Source organism: Ictidomys tridecemlineatus, chromosome 8, assembly GCF_052094955.1.
Source record: "Ictidomys tridecemlineatus isolate mIctTri1 chromosome 8, mIctTri1.hap1, whole genome shotgun sequence".
Classification (NCBI taxonomy): domain Eukaryota; kingdom Metazoa; phylum Chordata; class Mammalia; order Rodentia; family Sciuridae; genus Ictidomys; species Ictidomys tridecemlineatus.
Genome location: NC_135484.1, coordinates 98,067,378 through 98,079,178, shown reverse-complemented (window position 1 = coordinate 98,079,178; position 11,801 = coordinate 98,067,378).

The following is an 11,801-nucleotide window of genomic DNA, read 5'->3' as shown; positions in this document are numbered from 1 at the left end:
CAGATTCACAAATCTAACAATAAAGTAGGCACCTAGAGCTGGGGCAGGCCCAGATGAGATCCAGTGCTGCATCCTTGTCCTAAGAAGAGAGGTTCCATACAACATCAGAGGATACTGAAGGAATTACAAAGTGACGTCAGATTTCAATCAGCTCAAGTTCAGTTTTGGGTTCCTGATGTTTTATTTTCTTTTAGCATCAAAGTATAATATGAATATTTATTTTTACTATAAAAATTGGCTGCAGTGGTTGGTTCTTGGTAATCAAGATAAATATTTGGTTTGTGAAGTTTGAGGATAAAATTTTAATTCATATTCATTTATCCTTGAGAAAATTGCTGTTTTCTTTGAAATACTTCTAATTTGAGCACATTTATAAGGAAATCGAAAGCTTTCAGGGTTTGAGAATACTTTGCCTGTCAGGGATGTGACTCTAGTGGAAAGATACTGATTTGACACATCTGATTGCATATTCATGAAGCATCCACAGTGAGCCACATAATATTTTAGAAAAAAACATTATAACTAAAATTATAATTGGATTTTTTAAACAAGGATTTAATTTCCCTAACAGAAAAATATGGGTCAAGATATTTAAATTACTAAAACTTATTATAAAAAAAATCATTGAAGGTAAATCATTTATTTAATTATTTCATGTGGACATGCCCAGAAACATGACATTAAAATTTTGTCATGATATATAATACAGTAGATTTATGAAGATATGTCCAGGCAATAGTATGCTGGCTATTTTCAAAAATGCCTTATGTTTTCTCACCTTTGTGAGGTCATCTTCTTCTTTTTTTTTTTTTAATTTCGTTGCCCAGATTTCCTTCTATTTTTATTAGTGAAATCTGCTTATCCTGCAAGACTAGGCTAGGCTTCCCACAGCAAGCTCTTCCTGAGTATTGCTCACAAGAAACCTTCCCCTTTGCTTTGCATCACCTTGAATCCTATCCTATCTTATTTTATGACACCTGATATATATTTGCAAATCCCATATTCTTTCATAAAAAGCTTCTTTGAAGACAGAACAAATGTCCTATTCATCCTTGATTCTTTTATAGTCCTCCCACATAATTGATATAAAAATATTTATTATGTAAATTAACACACCATAAAATTATTTTAACAATTAAATAACAGTTGTTGTTAGAAGAATGTTTGTCATTTTAAAACTAATAATTTGAATGTTACAACACTGACCAATATTTCACCTGCATAAAATAGACTGTCTTTGCAAAAAGACTCATTTTGCTAAACTATGTTTCATTCTAAAACATAGTGACACTTATTGTTCCCATGTCCATTTCAATTTACTTTTTTTTTTCTTCTCACTTTTTGTTTATAGCAAATTTTGTAAAAAATTTGTCTATACTCATGGTTTCTACTATATCAAAATATTTAGTTGCCAATTCCCTGCAATGTGGCTTTCAATCTGACAGTTCCACCATTAGCTAGATATTTCACCCTATGCACATTAAGTCAAAACATGAAAAATAAGTAAACAAAACAACAACATCAACAAAACCCAGAAAACAAAAACACAACGTTGCCTAAAAACTTCAATGGTGGAAGAAACAACTTATAACCTACAAACGCTAGAGTCTTACAACTAGGGGGAAAATACTTTTAAATGGAGTTAAAGATACTTTAGAGAAATAAAAGTTAGTATGTTATTGCATATTCACACTAAAGAAAATGCTAAAGTATATACACTTCAGAAATAATAAAAAATAATTTAGTATAACAATTCCAAGTATATCTGTTATCCTAATTAATTTCATTGGCCTAAACTCTTTCATTAAATACAAACAAATGTATTTGATGGCTTGCCATTTATTTAACAGCTATATTATACAAGAAAATATTAATATTAAAGCAAATATGATTTGAATGTAGAGATATATGTTATCCCTGAACTATACAGTAAAGAATTAAAACCACAATTAATCATATCTTAATATGAGTAGGGTACATACTGGCTCTTAGGGAACTATGACCAAAATGGGTCCTAGACAATGGCAATGGAACCTGTTATGGTTTGAATGTGAGGTGTCCCCCTGAAACTCACATGTGAAATAATGCGAGAAGGTTTGGAGAAGAAATTATTGGTTATAACTTTAACCTAATCAGGGAATTAATCCCCTGATAAGAATTAACTGAGTGGTAATGAAGTGGTAGGCTGTGGCTGGAGGAGGTGGGAATTGGGTGTGGCTTTGGAGTATATATGTGCATCTGGCAAGTGGAGACTCACTCACTACTTGATCTGCCACACTCTCCTGTCTCACCTTGAGCCTTGAGAAATGGAACTGGCCTTCTATGGACTAAGACCTCTGAATCCATGAGCCCTTAAATAAACTTTTCCTTCTTTAAAATTGTTCTGGTCAAAAGTTTTAGTCACAGCAGCGAAAAAGCTGAGTAAATCAGAACCATTCCTGTGGCTTCATGTACCCCAAATCACATTATGTATCTTTTGTAAAACAGGGTAAAGCAAACATCATGAAGTTTCTTTGAGGCAGGAAAAAAAAACCCCACAGTATAGCCTAAAAGATGAATGTAACACTTGCCTCAACTGCAGCTCTAGAACTGACTTTTTACTTTTGTATCTCCTCTATCTTTCAAGAAAGCCAACTGGAATACAAATGTTGGATTTTAAAAAAGAAAGATTTTAGAGGAAGAATTAGGCTGGAAAATGTGATCATATTCAGCTGTATACAAACCTCTATAAAATAAAAGGTCTTATAGTTCTTGAATAAAAATCTTCTATCTGAAATGGGAGCTCAATGATGGATGCATGTAGTTCTATTTGGTTACAGTTGAAAGCACAAATATGACAGCCCTGTTTTGAAAGCTTCTGCTTTTGTCTGATGCAAGAAATATTTGATTCTTGCTGGAATGATTGCACAAATAACAGAACAATATTGTAATCCAGCATGAAAAATCTTATTTTCCTATAGAGGTGATTGAAAGAGAAAATATGGGCCATCCTTGGAAAAATATAGATAGGTGATCTTTAATTTAACTCCTGCTTTTTATCTTCCTTCTATCACTTTAATGTGTACAGAGTGTTCTTTGCACTCACTTGAGGTTTCAGTCATGTCCAGTGAATACTTTCTTATCAATATAATGAAGTCTGCTTTAAAAAAAATACACCCTGAACCTTCATTTGATGTGTCTTTTAAATTACTTTCATTTCCTTTGAATTTTATGACTCTCATTTATGTACTTTGTTTTTTTCAAAACCTTCTCTTTACAAAAATAATTTTAATTTCGACCAAGTGCTAAATTAAATTTTAAATTTATTTAGGTCTGAACAAAAGGTTACTTCCTCAGAGAGTTTTCCTTGACAACTCCATTCATAGTAGCCCCTTATGCTCAGGTCAATTTCTTATTTCCATAGACTTTATCACAATACTTCTATATAAATATAAATCTATACTTCAATATAAATATAAATGTATGTTAAATATAAATGTTTATACCAATTAATTTCATTTGATGTTCCTCCTATAAGGATGTCAATTTCTTGAGATTAACAGCATTGTCATTTTTAGCCATTTTTTATCCTCAAAACAATAGGCATTGCTTGATACACACTAGGTATTTATGAATTAATGAAAAATTCATATATTGGGTAAATTAGTATTTATGGAAGATTTATTGTCATTGTATATAAATATTCTATTCTAAATTATACTGTTTAGACAACATTTTATAGAATTTCTTTGGATGAAGCCTCCTTAGGTTATAAAGTAATATATTTCAATTAGAAATTGGTTCTTCTGAACCTAGTATTCATAGAATTTATAGAACTATATTTGTTTGTAAGGATGTCAGTATTTTCTCTATGCATGGTCTAGGTTAGTGGTTCACTGTTGGAGGATTTTCATGGAATAGGTCTTGATGTGAAGTAAGATGGTCCATCTGATAAAAATATGTTATCTAACTTGTGGTTGAAATTTTAAAAAAGTATATCATCTTTTATCTTTTTAAGTCCTCAGAAGGAAATGAGGAAAGTAATCAAATAACTGAAATAAAATTTATTTTGTAGAAAGCATATGGAAATTTAAGGGTCTTTCCCAAAATATAAAGATTTAGAATCCTGCAGTGAATAAAGTTGTTGATTTATTGGAGGAAGTGAACTCTTGATTAAGACAAGAAGGCACTGGAAGAAGAGAAGAACATAAATTCAGAAATGCCTAATGATTTTGAAAAAAGAGATACCAAAGAAAAAATAACAGCTATACATATCCAAAAGTAGTCCTAAATAAGAAGCAGGTGCAGCAGTACCTCTAAATTTTAGTCTTGGACCTTTTAACTGTATTGATGTTCAAGTACCATTTTTATGTATTTAAATGTGAATAAATTCATAGAAACATATGACCTATAAATACTAAAGAATGAAGAAAAAATCTGAAGGTACAAATGACAAGTAAAGAGATTGAATCAGTATTTACAAATATCCAAAGTCCAGGACTTTTCATGGATAAATTCTACAAACATTTAAAGAAGGATGAATTTGATCCTTCTCGTTTTTATCCTGAAATTGATAAGAAGAGAACATTTTCAAACTCATTTTAAGAGGTAAGCTTTACCCTTATGCCAAAATTAGATAAGGACACTAAAGAAATTAAAACTATAAGTCAATATTCCTAAAAAAATACTACAAGCTTTTCCTCTAAGATCAAAAATGAGAGAAAGATTGTCCTCTCATCTCTTTTAATCCTCAAGATACTGGACATTCTAGTCAGAGCAAGAGAATTGGGCAAGAGAAAAAACAGAAGACATCCAAATTAGAAAAGAAAAAGCGAAATTATCTCTGCAGAGTATTTGATTGTATATATAGATTATAAACTACATATAAAAATTCTATGAAAAACTCTTAGAACTAACAAACAAAGTCACTTTTCAGGACACAAAATTAGCACAAAAGAAATCAGCTGTGTTTCTATAGACTTTCTATGAAATATTTGAAAAATAAATTAAGAAAATATATCATTTATAGCATCATAAAAATACTTAGGAATAAATTTAACCAAGGAAGTAAATTAAAAACTATAAAAACTAAAAACTATAAAACACAAATGAGATAAATTGAAGAAGATATGAGTGAATGGAAAGGTAGTCTGTGTTTCTGGATCAGAAGACTCAATGTTGTCAAAATGCCCATAGTATTCAAAGTAATTTATAGATTCAATAACAATTCCAATGTGATTTTTAAATTTTTTATGTTTATTCTAATTTGTTATATTTGACAGCAGAATGCATTACAATTCATATTACACAAATAGAGCACAATTTTTCATATCTCTGGTTGTATACAAAGTGTATTCATACCATTTGTGTCTTCATACATGTACTTAGGGTAATGATGTCCATCTCATTCCACCATCTTTTCTACCCCAATATGCCCTCCCTTCCCTTCCACCCCTTTGCTCTATCTAGAGTTTCTCTAATCCTCCCATGCTCCCCGTTCCAACCCTATTATGAATCACACTCCTTATATCAGAGAAAACATTTGGCATTTGGTTTTGTGGGATTGGCTAATTTCACTTAGCATTATTTTCTCCAACTCCATCCATTTACCTGAAAATGCCAGGATTTTATTCTATTTTATTGCTGAGTAATATGTCATTGTGCATATATATCAGATTTTCTTTATCCATTCATCTACTGGAGGGCATCTAGGTCGGTTCCAAAGTTTAGCTATTGTGAATTGTGCTGCTATAAACATTGATGTGGCTCTATCACTGTATTATGCTGTTTTTAAGTCCTTTGGGTATAGACCAAGGAGTGGGATAGCTGGGTTGAATGGTGCTTCCATTCCCAATTTTCCAAGAAATCTCCATCCTGCTTTCTATATTGGCTGCACCAATTTGTAGTCCCACTAGCAGTGTATGAATGTGCCTTTTCCCCCATATCCTCTCCAACAGTTATTGTTGTTTGTATTCTTAATAGCTGCCATTCTGACTGGAGAGAGATGAAATCTTAGTTTTGATTTACATTTCTCTAACTGCTAGAGATGTTGAACATTTTTTCATATATTTGTGGGATGATTGAGTATGATTATCTGACAAGTGTCTGTTCAGTTCCTCAGCCCATTATTGATTGGGTTATTTGTTTTTTGGTGTTTAGTTTTTTGAGTTCTTTATATACCCTAGAGTTTAGTCTTCTATTTGATATGCAAATAGTAAAAACTTGCTGTCAAGACGTAGTCGCTCTATTAACTTCACTGATTGTTTCTTTTTCTGAGAAGAAGCTTTTCAGTTTGAATCCATCCAATTTATTGATTCTTCATTTTAATTCTTGTGCTATAGGAGTCTTATTAACGAAGTCAGGGCCTAGTCTGACGTGATGGAGATCTGGGCCTACTTTTTCTTCCATTAGGTGCCAAGTTGCTGGTTTAATTCCTAGTCCTTTATCCACTTTGAATTGAGTTTTGTACATGGTGAGAGACGGGTTTGATTTCATTTTGTTGCATATGGATTTCCAGTTTTTCTAGCACCATTTGTTGAAAAGGCTATCTTTTCTCCAATGTATGTTTTTAGCGCTTTTGTCTAATATAAGGGAACTGCAATTATGTGGGTTAGTCTCTGTGTCCTCTATTCTGTACCATTGGTCTACAATTTTGGTGCTAATACCATGCTTTTTTTGGTTACTATTGCTCTGTAGTATAGTTTAAGGTCTGGTATAGTGATGCCACCTGCTTCACTCTTCTTGCTAAGGATTGCTTTGGCTATTTTGGGTCTCTTATTTTTCCAGATGAATTTAATGATTGTCTTTTCTATTTCTATAAGAAATGTCATTGGGGGCTGGGGATGTGGCTCAAGCACTAATGTGCTCACCTGGTATGTGTGGGGAGCTGGGTTTGATCCTCAGCACCACATAAAAATGACATAAAGATGTTGTGTCCACCAAAAACTGAAAAATAAATATTAAAAAATTCTCTCTCTCTCTCTCTGTCTCTCCTCTCTCTCTCTTTTTAAAAAAGAAATGTCATTGGGATTTTGATTGATATTGCATTAAATCAGTGTAATGCTTTTGATAGTATGTCTATTTTGACAATATTAATTATGCCTATCCAAGAACATGGTAGATCTTTCATCTTCTAAGATCTTTTTAAAATTCTTTCTTTAGTGTTCTATAGTTTTCATTATAGAAGTCTTTCACCACTATTGTTAGGTTGATTCCCAAGTATTTTAATTTTTTTGAGGTTATTGTAAATGGAGTAGTTTTCCTCATTTCCCTTTAAGAGGATTTGTTACTGATATACAGAAATGTCTTTGATTTTTGAGTGTTGATTTTGTATCCTGCTTCTTTGTTGAATTCATTTACTAGTTCCTGAAATTTTTCTGGTGGAATTTTTTTGGGTCTATAGGTATAGAATACTATCATCAGCAAATAGTGATCATTTGAGTTCTTCTTTTCCTATCTGTATGTCTTTAATTTCTTTCATCTGTCTAATTACTCTGGCCAGTGTTTCAAGAACTATGTTAAATAGAAGTGGTGAAAAAGTGCATTCTGTCCTGTTCCAGTTTTTAGAAGGAATGCTTTCAATTTTTCTTCATTTAGAATTATGTTGGCCTGGGGTTTAGCATAGATAGCTTTTATGATTTTGAGGTATGTTCCTGTTATTCCTATGTTTTCTAGTGTTTTGAACATGAATAGGTGCTGTATTTTGTCAAATGCTTTTTGCATCTATTGAGATGATAATATAATTCTTATCTTTAAGTCAATTGATGTGATGAATTTCATTTATTGATTTCCATATGTTGAATCAAACTTGCATCCCTAGGATGAAACCCACTTGATCGTGGTGCACTATCTTTTTGATATTTTTTTGTATTTGATTTGTCAGAAATTATTGAGAAATTTTGCATCTATGTTTGTGATGGGGACTGAAGAGCTCTGTAAGACAAAAGAAGAGACTTAGGGGATCCAAAGCTTGGTGCAGCTAAGGACGGTTATTATTGGCAAGCACAGCATTTTATAGTTTACAGTGTGTTCCCAACTGTGGAATGAAACCTTGAGGTTAGGCAGACAAATACCAAAATATCTTTTTTTTAAAGCAATGCTACATTTACATTTATTTCCTTAATCTATGTCCCAGATCTATACTAGCAGCTAACTGGAACATTCTTCAAATAACTTCACCATAAAGGAAAAACATGAAGCAAATCCACAGTTTCAAGAGGAACTGATGGCAAGCTAACCACAAAAACTGAGCATGTCCTGAGAACAGACTGCTGTTCTTTCTTGCTATGGCCTGCCAAGAGCTCCAAGGACATTAACTCCTTAAGATCTGCAGATCCACTATAGTCTGCAAGATCTCAGACAATTCCATCATATGTTCATTAGAGATATTGGTCTGAAGTTTTCTTTCTTTGATGTGATTTTGGAATCATGTTGATACTGGTCGCATAGAATGAGTTTGAAAGTGCTCCCTCTTTTTCCATTTCATGAAATAATTTGAAGGGTATAGTTATTAGTTCTTCTTTAAAGATCTTGTAGAACTTGGCTGTGTATCCATCCAGTCCTGGGCTTTTCTTGATTGGTGGATTTCTGATGGCATCTTCTATTTTATTGCTTGAAATTGATCTGTTTAAATTGTGTATATCATCCTGATTCAATTTGGACAAATCATATGAATCTAGAAATTTGTTGATGCCTTCAATATTTTCTATTTTATTGGAGTACAATTTTCAAAATAATTTCTAATTATCTTCTGTATTTCTGTAGTGTCTCTTGTGATATTTGTTTTTTCTTCACATATGTTAGTGATTTGAGTTTTCTCTCTCCTCTTTGTTAGCATGGCTAAGGGCCTATCAATTTTATTTATTTTTTCAAAGAACCAACTTTTTGTTCTGTCAATTTTTTTTTCAATTTTTTGTTTGTTTAATTTCATTGATTTCAGCTCTGATTTTAATTATTTCCTATCTTCTACTGCTTTTGCTATTGATTTTTTTCTTCTTTTTCTAGGGCTTTGAGATATAATGTTATGTCATTTATTTGCTGACTTTTTCTTCTTTTAAGAAATGAACTCCATGCAATGAACTTTTCTCTTAGTACTGCCTTGATAGTGTCCCAGAGATTTTAATATATTGTATCAGTATCCTCATTTACCTCTAAGAATTTTTAAATCTCCTCCTTGATGTCTTTTGCAACCCATTGTTCATTTATTATTTAGTTCATTATTTAGTCTCCAAGTTTTGGAGTAGTTTTTATTTATTTATTTATTTTAAAAATATGTTGTTGTAGTTGTAGTTGGAAATAATACCTCAATTTTATTAATTTTATTTTTATGTGGTGCTGAGGATCAAACTCAGCACCCCACACATACTAGGTGAACACTTTACTGCTGAGCCACAACCCAGCCCCTATTTTTTATTTTATCACTGATTTCTAATTTTATTCCATTATGATCTGATAAAATGCAGGGTATTATATCTACTTTTTTGTATTTGTTAAGAATTGCTTTGTGGCATAATATATGGTCTATTTTAGAGAAGGTTTCATGTGCTGCTGAGAAGAAAGTGTATTCTCTCATTGAAGAATGAAATATTCTATATATGTCTATTGATTGTATTATTGAGTTCTTGAGTTTCTTTTTTCAGCTTTTGTTTGAAAGATTTACCCAGTGGTGAAATAGGCGTGTTAAAGTCACCCAAAATTATCGTGTTGTGATCAATTTGACTCTTGAAATTGAGAAGAATTTGTTTGATGAACATAGATGCTCCATTGTGTGGGTCCTATATATTTATAATTGCTATGTCTTGATGATGTATGGTGTCCTTGACCAGTTTGTAATGTCCATCTTTATCCCTGTTGATTAACTTTAGCTTGAAGTACTTTATTTGATACGAGGATGGAAACCCCTGCTTGTTTCTGCAGTCCACGTGAGCGGTATGATTTTTCCCAATCTTTCACTTCAGTCTGTGTATGTCTTTTCCTATGAGATGAGTCTCCTGGAAGCAGCATATTGTTGGGTCTTTTTTTTTTTTTTAATCCAACTGCTAGCCTATGTCTTTTGATCAATGAGTTTAGGCCATTAACATTCAGGGTTATTACTGAGAGTTGATTTGTATTCCCACCCATTTTTGTTATTTAACTTAACTTGGTTTCTCCTTTGATTAGTTTTTCCTTTAGTGTAATATCTCCCTCTGCTGATTTTTATTATTGTTTTTTATTTCCTCTTCATGGAATATTTTGCCAAGGATGTTCTGTAGTAAACTTTTTCTAGCTGTAAATTCTTTTAACTTTTGTTTATCATAGAAGATATTTACTTCACCATTAAATCTAAAGCTTAATTTTGCTAATACAAGATTCCTGGTTGGCATCCATTTTCTCTCAGAGCTTGATATATGTTGTTCTAGGATCTTCTAGCTTTCAGGATCTGATTTGAAAAATCTGCCTATAACCTAATTGGTTTATTCCTATATATAATCTGATTTCTTTCTCTCATGGTTGTTAATATTCTCTCCTCATTCTGTATGTTAGGCATTTTCATTATAATGTGACTTGGTGTGGATCCGTTGTGATCTTATACATTTGGCATCCTGTAAGCCTCTTGAATTTGGTTTTCCAACTTGTATATTCTTTTCAAGATTATATATTTTGTCCTGTCTTCCAGTAGTGTAATCTGTGGGTGATGCTTTCAATTGAACTTTTAATTTGGTTTGTTGTCTCTTTAATTTCAAGGATTTCTGTATTTATTTTTTTAGAACCTCTATCTCCCTATTGAAATAATCTTTTGCTTCCTGTATTTGTTTATGTAGCTCTTTGTCAAAATGACCTTTTGCTGTCTGTATTTGCTCTCTTGTATCATCCTTTAATTCACAGAACATTTAAATTATGTACATCCTGAACTCATTCTCTGTAATTTCTTCTGCGGTGCTGGCCATGGATTCTAATAATGTGGTATCTTAATTTGGGGGGACACTTTTTTCCCTTGTCTTTTCATGTTGCTTGTGTGTCTTCCCTTCTAGCACTGTGGACCTGAGGTGTTACTATTTTTACCCTATAGGCTCATAGTGCCCCTCTAGGGATCCAATACCTCTCCTTTGAGGTGAAGGACAATGTTAACAAATCCCAGTATAAACAACATACACCCTAAAAACAAATGTTTGTTACTAAGATGTTTTACAGTTTGGTCACAATGTACAGAAATGGTGAATTCAATTATTACAATATACTCAGTAGGTTTATAAAAGGGCTTACAGTTTCTGGTGGTAGGAAGATATGCTGAGGAGGTAGTAGGTGACAATATTGAGTTATATTATATCTTAGCAAGTATGAAAGAGAAATTTAAAGAAGAATGTTAGTAGCAGGAGAATAGAAAGGAAGTCATTTTGGGTAGACAAATAAGTTGGAAGACAGTAGAGTACATAAAGCAAACACACTTATATATTAAGAAAAATTTAAAAATGTTAAAATAGTAACAATTGGAGGAAAAAAGAATATTCAATGAAACTATAATATACTATTCAGACATCCAATTCCTCAAAATTCTAATTTAGGCAAAGTACTTGGTTTCACATATGTTGGGGATGTGAGGGTGGGAGAATAAAGAGGGAGCAGGAAAAAAGAAATCTCAAAGGAAGAAATAAGGATTGTTTTGGTTGGAGATCAGTATCTTTCCTGTTTCCTTTCTCATCTGATAGGTTGGGTCGTCTGTTGTTAGCTGGTATCTACACCCTCAGGATAGTGAAGGGTGGGAGGGTTGGTCCTGTGTGGAGGGCATCTGGAAGTGAGGTGTGGCACCCCTGGTTCCTGAAGGGAAACTTCACCTCAAGGATCTC